We start from the raw sequence: 7971 nt of genomic DNA, 5'->3' as shown, positions 1-7971 counted from the left end.
TCTGAGTTCCTCTGAACTCAGACCTGAACTGATGCAATTTTGAGGGGAATTGGGTGTCATCACCACCCCAATTCACCCTAGGGCACTTCTGCTATTCTCCAAAAACAATTTGGTAGAAATAACTGAAGGTAAGGCAATTGAGATTTCAGAACCGAACTCAGACTTGAGTTCAGACCTGAATTCTGCTATTGCAGAACTGCTCAGTTCAGATCTGAGTTCAGATGAACTCAGACCTGAACTGATACAAGTTTAAGGTGAATTGGGTGCCATCATCACCCCAATTCACCCTATGATAAATCCGACATACCCCAAAGGTAATTGGATAGCAAAGAATGAAAAAGAAAATTCAGATCTGAACTGATACAGATCTGAACTATAGTTGAGGACTGAACTGATACAGAGCACATTTTTGATTTTGGGTGAACTGAACATTTGCTTTATCCACTTGTAACCGAGCTACATTAGCTAAGGAGGTGTATGTTTGGGTTGAATAATTGTGATGCCTAAGTTATTTAATAAAAAAAAAATTAGCACTTTCCAAGTATTTCTATTAGCATTCAGATCTGTAGCAGGGCTGCTATAGTACAACAGTTAGCAGACCTGATTTCAGATTTCTACAAAAGTTGTGTGGACCGAATAGCTTGCAATACCAAACATTGCAGACCCAATTTTCAGGTCTTAGCAAGTGTTTGATATGCATCAGCTATACAGGTTTGAGCTTCAATTGTAGAGCTTAAAATCCTTAAACCAAGCCTAACTCAGGACTGGTTTTAGTTTATTTCAGATCCTTTTAATATATTTTTCAGATCAGATCTGATTTTAGCCCTAAAGCATCACAGATTTGATTCCAACCTTAATGGATGTATATTGTAGTGTATACCAATGAGTGTGTATGAATATACAGCTCAAATCTGAATTATTATTTGTTAATTTCTCTGGACTAACAATACCAAAGACTTGTAGATCTGAACTCAACTAAATTGGGTCTGAATTCAGATGTTGCAATCGATGAATGTAGATAAAGGAACCTTGATTAAGATGATTGGTTTAAATCTGCTTTTAGTATAATCGGCTTCATTTATTCATGATAGGATGTAGGTTTTTGTATTCCAATAATTCACTTTACATTTTCAGTGTGATAGAATTAGTTATTTATTTTCTTTTGTGAATATCGGCCTTTTTATTGCTTTGACCTTAACAGTTTATGACAAGCAGACCTGAACTGGAAGAGATCCTTTACGACCCGGAGATTGAACGGACTCTCCGTGTCCGTTTAAGAGCTGCTAGGCAAGTCAGACAAGAAGCACAAGAAGCTCAAGAAGCTCAAGAAATGGCTGAGCAGAGGACTATGATGGACTATGCCAAACCCACTCTCACTGGAGCTGCCTTCAGCATTATAAGGCCCAATATTGCTGCTAACAACTTTGAGATCAAACCTGCCATCATACAAATGATTCAAAACATGGTGCAATTCTGTGGATTGGCCCACAAAGATCCCAATGCACACATTTCTAACTTTTTAGAAATTTGTGACACCTTCAAACACAATGGGGTAAGTGATGACGCCATTAGGTTGAGGTTATTCCCATTTTCTTTGAAGGATAAAGCCAAAGCATGGCTGAATTCATTACCGGCAGGATCAATAGCTACGTGGGACGAAATGGCCAGTCGTTTTCTCTCTAAATATTTTCCCCCTTCTAAAACTGCTAAAATGAGGAATGACATCACTACTTTTTTCCAGCAAGAGGGGGAATCTTTATATGAGTCATGGGAACGATACAAGGAGCTATTAAGGAGAGTTCCTCACCATGGCCTCCCCATTTGGCTGCAAGTGCAGACTTTCTATAATGGTCTTACTGACTCAAATAAGACCATATTAGATGCTGCAGCCGGAGGATCCATAAATAATAAAACTCCTGAGGTTGCCCATGCACTTATTGAGGAAATGGCAGCCAACAACTATCAATGGCATTCGGAAAGAACTCAAACTAGGAAGCAGCAAGGCTTGCATAATGTTGACACTTGTACAGCACTATCTGCACAAATAGGAGCACTCAGTAAGAAAATAGATGAAATGCAGATAGCTGCCATGCATGTGCAGCCTCTTAATTATGAATTGTGTGGGGGAGGCCACATCAGTACAGACTGCCAAGTTGGCAATCAGTTCAGACCATCTACTGAACAAGTTGACTATGTCAGCAATTCGTCAAGACAGCAGGGTTACCAGAGTCACCATACTTTTCATCCAGGATGGAGGGGACATTCAAACCAGTCCTGGCCAAATCAGCATATTTCCAAGCCGTTCCACCAGACTTATCATCAGCCTGAACCAAAATCCAATTTGGAGGAACTGATGACAAAATTTATAGCAGGTGCAGAAACTAGGTTCCAGAACCAAGAAGCCTCAATCAAAAACCTGGAAAACCAAGTGGGGCAATTGGCACAATTAATCTCTTCCAGACTGTCGGGAACTCTTCCAAGCAACACTGAAGTGAATCCACGAGAGCAGGTGCAAGCTATTACCTTAAGGAGTGGAAAGGAGTTGCCTGAGGTAGAAAAGAAGAATTGGGCTGAACCCAAGGCAGAAACAAGTCTTGGGACCAGACAACAGAAGACGGAACAACCAGAAGCACAACAAGGGATGCACCAACAACCACAAGTTCCATTCCATAACAGGCTGGGATAGGGCATCGGCCTCAGCATTCTCTGATCTTGGGATCTACTGGATGAAGTGGGACTGGAAGTTGAGGAGAGCCTCTCTTACTTTGGCTAAGTAAAAGATCATGGTTGGCTCGCGAGCTTCGTACTCACCCATAACCTGGTCGACCACGAGCTGAGAATCATTGCATATGACAATGTGTTTGGCTTTCACTTCATTTTCTAGAGCCAGTCTGGCTAGTAACGCCTCATACTCCACTTCATTGTTGGATGCTGCGAACTCGAAGCATAGTGCATACTCCAGCTTCACACCGCTTGGCCCGTACAGAAGGATCCTAGCTCTGCTGCCCTGTTGGTTTGACAAGCCATCTACATGAAGGATCCAAAGCTCCTCATCCCAGTTTGCACTTGGTCTCACTAGGAGAGATGCCGCGTTGGTTGCTACTTCACGGTGCTCGAGCTCAACCGGCCTGGGAACCTTAGGTTCATCCGAGCTGGGAGCCTCATTTTCGACCGGCCTGGGGACTTCGGAGCTAAAGGTGCATTATGCGACAAAATCTGCTAAGGCTTGGGCCTTGATAGTAGTTCGCGGCTGGTATTGGAGATCGTATTCGCTGATCTCGATGGCCAACATCGTCAATCTACCAGAGACATTGAGCTTGAGCAAGACTTGCCTCAGGGGTTTGTTGGTAAGAACGATGACAGTGTGAGCTTGGAAGTACGGACGGAGCTTCCAGGCTGCAATGACTAGTGCATAGGTCATCTTTTCTATCTCTAGATACCTTGTCTCTGCTCCCTACAACAATTTACTAACATAGTAGACGAGTCGTTGGACCCGATCTACATCTCTTATTAATACCGAGCTGACCACCTCGTCACTTGCCGAGAGGTACAACTCTAAAACATCACCCTCTTCAGATCGGGTTAAGACTAGGATGCTGGCAAGGTACCTTTGGAGCTCGTCGAACGCGAGCTGGCACTCTTTGGTCCATTCAAAGCCTTTGCTTTTTATTGACTTAAAGAAAGGCAGGCAGCGATCTGCCGATTTGGACATGAAACGACTTAGAACAGCTATAAGGCCGTTCAATTTTTGAACCTCCTTCAATTTCCAGGGTGGTCTCATTCTAGGATAGCCTTAATTCTATCTGGGTTAGCCTCAATGCCGCACCGGTTAATGATGTACCCTAGGAATTTACCTAAGGTGACACCGAAGCCACACTTATTCGGGTTCAATTTCATGTTAAACTTCTACAGAATATCAAAAATTGAATGCAAATCTTGTATTAAATCATGTGAAAATTGGGTTTTGACGACCATGTCGTCTACATAACATTCTATTTTTCTGCAAATCAATGGTTCAAATAATTTATTTACAAGTCTCTGAAAGGTTGCCCTGGCCCAAAGGACATGACCTTGTAACAGTACAAGTCGAGCTCGGTTATGAAGGCAGTCTTTTCTTCGTCAACTGGGTCCATCCTGATCTGGTTGTAGCCCGAATAGGCATCTAAGAAACTCAGCAACTCATGCCCTGAGGTTGCGTCCACTAGATGGTTGATCCTAGGGAGAGGGAAGCAGTCCTTTGGGCAAGCTCGGTTTAGATCGGTATAATCGACGCACATTCACCATTTTCCATTAGCCTCTTTTACCAGAACGGGGTTGGCCACCCAACTCGGGTAATTGACCTCTCTGATAAAGTCGGCTGCGAGAAGCTTCCCGACCTCCTCGTCAACTGCTCTCCATCGTTCTGGGGCTAAGTTGTGTTTCTTCTGTCTAACGGGCCTAACTACAGGATCAATATTAAGCTTGTGAGTTATGATGCTAGGGTCTTTGCCGGGCAACTCTACTACGGACCATGCAAAAACATCTAAATTTTCAAGTAAAAAACTTACCAGTTGGGATCGCAGAGGCTCCTCAATAGAAGCGCCGATTTGAAGTGTCTGAGTTGGGTCCTCTACCGATGCCGGGATGGAGACAGTCTCTTCAATGGGTGTAGCTCGTTCCTTGCACTGCTCCACAAGTCGCTCTAACTCGAGGTCATCTACCACCTTGGCTTTTCCTTTGAGGGTGGCAATGTAGCATTTGCGGCACTCAAGCCGATCGCCTTGTGCCACCCCGACTCCAAAGTCCGTAGGGAACTTCATCGCCACCTAGTAGGTGGAGACCACCGTGCGTAAGGCAGGGGTGATGGGCTGACCCACTATGGCATTATACGGGGAGGGAATTGCGACCACCAAGGAATTGTGGTTGAGCCTTACCATGCTAGGCCAGGTGCTGACCTCCACAGGTACAGTGACTCTTCCGAGGGGCTTGAATTCCTCTCCGCTGAAACCTACCAAGGGAGTGCTTGCAGGCTTGAGATCGCTCTCCCAGAGCTGAAGTTTGTCGAATGCTGCTTTAAAAAGGATATTTGGCGAGTTCCCAGAGTCGACGAGGACACGCCTGACTTCAAAGTCATTAATCTTTATCTTTATGACAAGTGCATCATCATGGGGGTAGTGGACCCCGCGCACATCATCCTCTGTGAAGAAGATCAGGTCTTCCATCCTTGGCCACTTCGAGGGATTCTGCTCTTCCCTAGTGGCCTCGCGAGCTGATGTCCAAGTTGTTACTGAGGTGCAGCCCGCGATGATTGAACCTCTGACAATCACATGAATAGTTCCCCGAACTGGTCTTTCTTCAGGGGGCTGCTCTTTGCCTGCTGGATTTGGGAACATTTCTAATCTTCTTCCCTGCTGACCTGCTTTATTATTATTATTGTTCTGTACAAAATTTCTTAAGTATCCACGACGGATGAGCTCTTCTATCTCGTCGTGGAGGTTTTTACAAATTTCGGTACTATGACCGTGGTCTTTATTGAAATTACAATACAAATTTTTATTTCTTACACTAGGATTTGCCTTCAGCCGATGTGTCCACTTCACTTACGGGGCGTCCTTGATCACCTGTTGAGATTTGTGAAGTCAATGCATATAAGTCATTTCCCATTAACTTTCGTAACCATGACCACATTAGATAGCCATTTCGGGTAGTATACCTCTCTTATGAAACTAGCACCGAGTAGCTTGTCCACCGCATTTTCAATGGCTTTCCAGCACTCCAATGGAAAGTTCCTATTCTTTTTCCAAACCGGCCTATAACTCGGGTCCATGCTTAGTTTGTGACTAATGACCGAATGGTCAATTCCTAGCATATCAGTGAAGGACCAAGAAAACATGTCAATATTGGGTTTGAGGAAGCTTAACAATTGAAAAAGTGTCTTAAGGGAGGCAAGATCCAATTCGTACCATTTTCTCGAGCTTGGCCTTGTCTAGGGGAACCGAGATGAGGCCCTCAACTGGCTGGCCTCGGCCTCATGATTCATCCCTAAGGTCGAGCCCCTCCAATGGTAGGGCTTCCTTGTTCTTGCCTTTCAGCACCATAACGTAGCACTATCTGGCAGCTTGTTGGTTTCCCCTAACTACTCACTCTTACACCATGCTCCATGGGGAACTTCATGGAAAGGTGGTAAGATGAGAAGACTGCCTTAAGTGTGTGAAAGGTTAGACTCCCTATGATGGTGTTGTAAAATGAGCCTATCTTCACAATCAAGAACTTAGTCATTCGAGAGGCGTGCCAAGGTTCGGTCCCTACAGTGACCAGTAGGGTTATCTTCCCTTTAGGTCTAATAGCTGCTCTAAAAAACCCGATGAGTGGCATGTAAATAGGCTACAATCGGTTTGGTGTTAGTTACATCTTCTCAAATGTCTCATAGAACAGGATGTCGGCCGAAGAGCTGTTGTCTATGAGGACGCTTTTCTCCATGTAGTTGGCGATGATGATTGACACCACCAACACATTGTCGTGGGGCACAGAAACCCTTTGTAGGTCATCATCTAAGAAGGAGATGAGGTCCTCTGGCCTCGACCTCTTTGGTGCTTGGCCCTTAATGTTATACTATCGGGCGCATGCCTCTCAAGATGAGGTAGATGCTCCTCCTATGGATGAGCCCCTAGCTATGATTTCAATGACTCCAACTAGGGGGTGATGGATGTTGGGCCCAGCCTATGATTGCTGCGAGGATGACATCGGGGTGTTGCCTTCAATATAATCTTTCAAGTGCTCGTAGTGAATGAGAGACTCGATCTTGTTCTTGAGATCATAATACTCCTCGATGTTGTGGTTGGTGTTAGACAGTCTTGTATGCCCTTAGCTTCAATCGGATTTGATGTACTTTTATTATTTACTGGAAATAAATTAAAGCGCATGTTTGATTCATGTTGTTTGGTGTAATTCTATGTAAGACCCTAAAATTGGACACTTATAGAAACTTGTATTAGTTTTAAATGTTCACAGCCATTGGATAAGTCTGGGGAGAGTTATCCTGCCAAGGTTGATACTGATGTGCCACCAAGTGTTGGGATGGCTTCTTTCGGCCATCAGGGTAAGACCCAAGGCACATGCAGTATGGGATTGCTTGAACCCTTGAACCAGACCAGATTTCCAGTATTGCCCTAGACTTTGAAGACAGATGGGAAAAACTAGAAAGTTACACCTGACCCCTAGACTCGATTATGACACATTGCTAGGTGTCGGATCGGGCTGTCTTTGATGTGTCAATCAGTGAGATCCTTAGTGGGGGTCAAAACCTGGACATGTTGGGGCAGTCTGAGAATTCATCTGAGTGAGTGGTCATAGTGACAGGATCAACCCCTTTGTCGAACAATGGTAATGATCAGGACTGCACTCTCTCTGATGGAAACCAAACTGCCGGCAGTTGATTTCAATCGTTGGAATTTTGTTTTGCAAAATTAATATATATACATGTATATGTACGGTTTCAAAAGATTTGCAAAAGGTTTTAATTCCCAGGATCCATGTGAGTAGAGAGTGCGGCACTGTTCCTTGCAGCCAAGAGAGAGGTCTTCTCTTGTCGGGCAGTGCTTGATCATTAAGGGCTGAGAGGTTAAATGTAAGACCATTTAGGATAATACCTGATGGGCTAATCTTGCACCTGCCCACAGTCCCTGGGCTTTTATAAGATGGCTTGGCCCAGGGACCACTTAATGTAAGTGTTGGGCCCATAGGGTCCATGTGATGGGCTCAAAGGGGTCACTGAGTCCTTCAGTGAATTCGGTTGGGCCTTGTAACAAAGGCTAGGCCAAACCCATGTGGCTGGTGTGTAGATCAATGCTTGGGTCCCACGCCATACAAAGAAGCCCAACTGGGCAGCAAATTGGAAACTGGCTAAACATTGAACACTTAATGGACCAAAAGCCCATTTCGAACTGGGCTGATATGATCACCAGTTCATGGGGCGAATCTGAGATTAATGTT

General features: G+C 44.5%; 1 non-coding gene across 1 annotated transcript; it reads right to left on the bottom strand.

The window, feature by feature from the left end:
• Positions 1 to 1708: 1708 nt before the first annotated feature.
• LOC148846229 (small nucleolar RNA R71) lies at positions 1709 to 1815 on the bottom strand. Its single transcript, XR_016102634.1, has one exon. It is a non-coding gene; the product is annotated as a small nucleolar RNA R71 (small nucleolar RNA).
• Between the last annotated feature and the right edge of the window lie 6156 nt (positions 1816 to 7971).

The sequence above is a fragment of the Nelumbo lutea genome, chromosome 7, assembly GCF_056320005.1.
Source record: "Nelumbo lutea isolate HS-2025 chromosome 7, American lotus-T2T, whole genome shotgun sequence".
Classification (NCBI taxonomy): Eukaryota; Viridiplantae; Streptophyta; class Magnoliopsida; order Proteales; family Nelumbonaceae; genus Nelumbo; species Nelumbo lutea.
The sequence above is the reverse complement of the archived record's forward strand: the minus strand, read 5'-3'. Positions and strand labels throughout refer to the sequence as shown.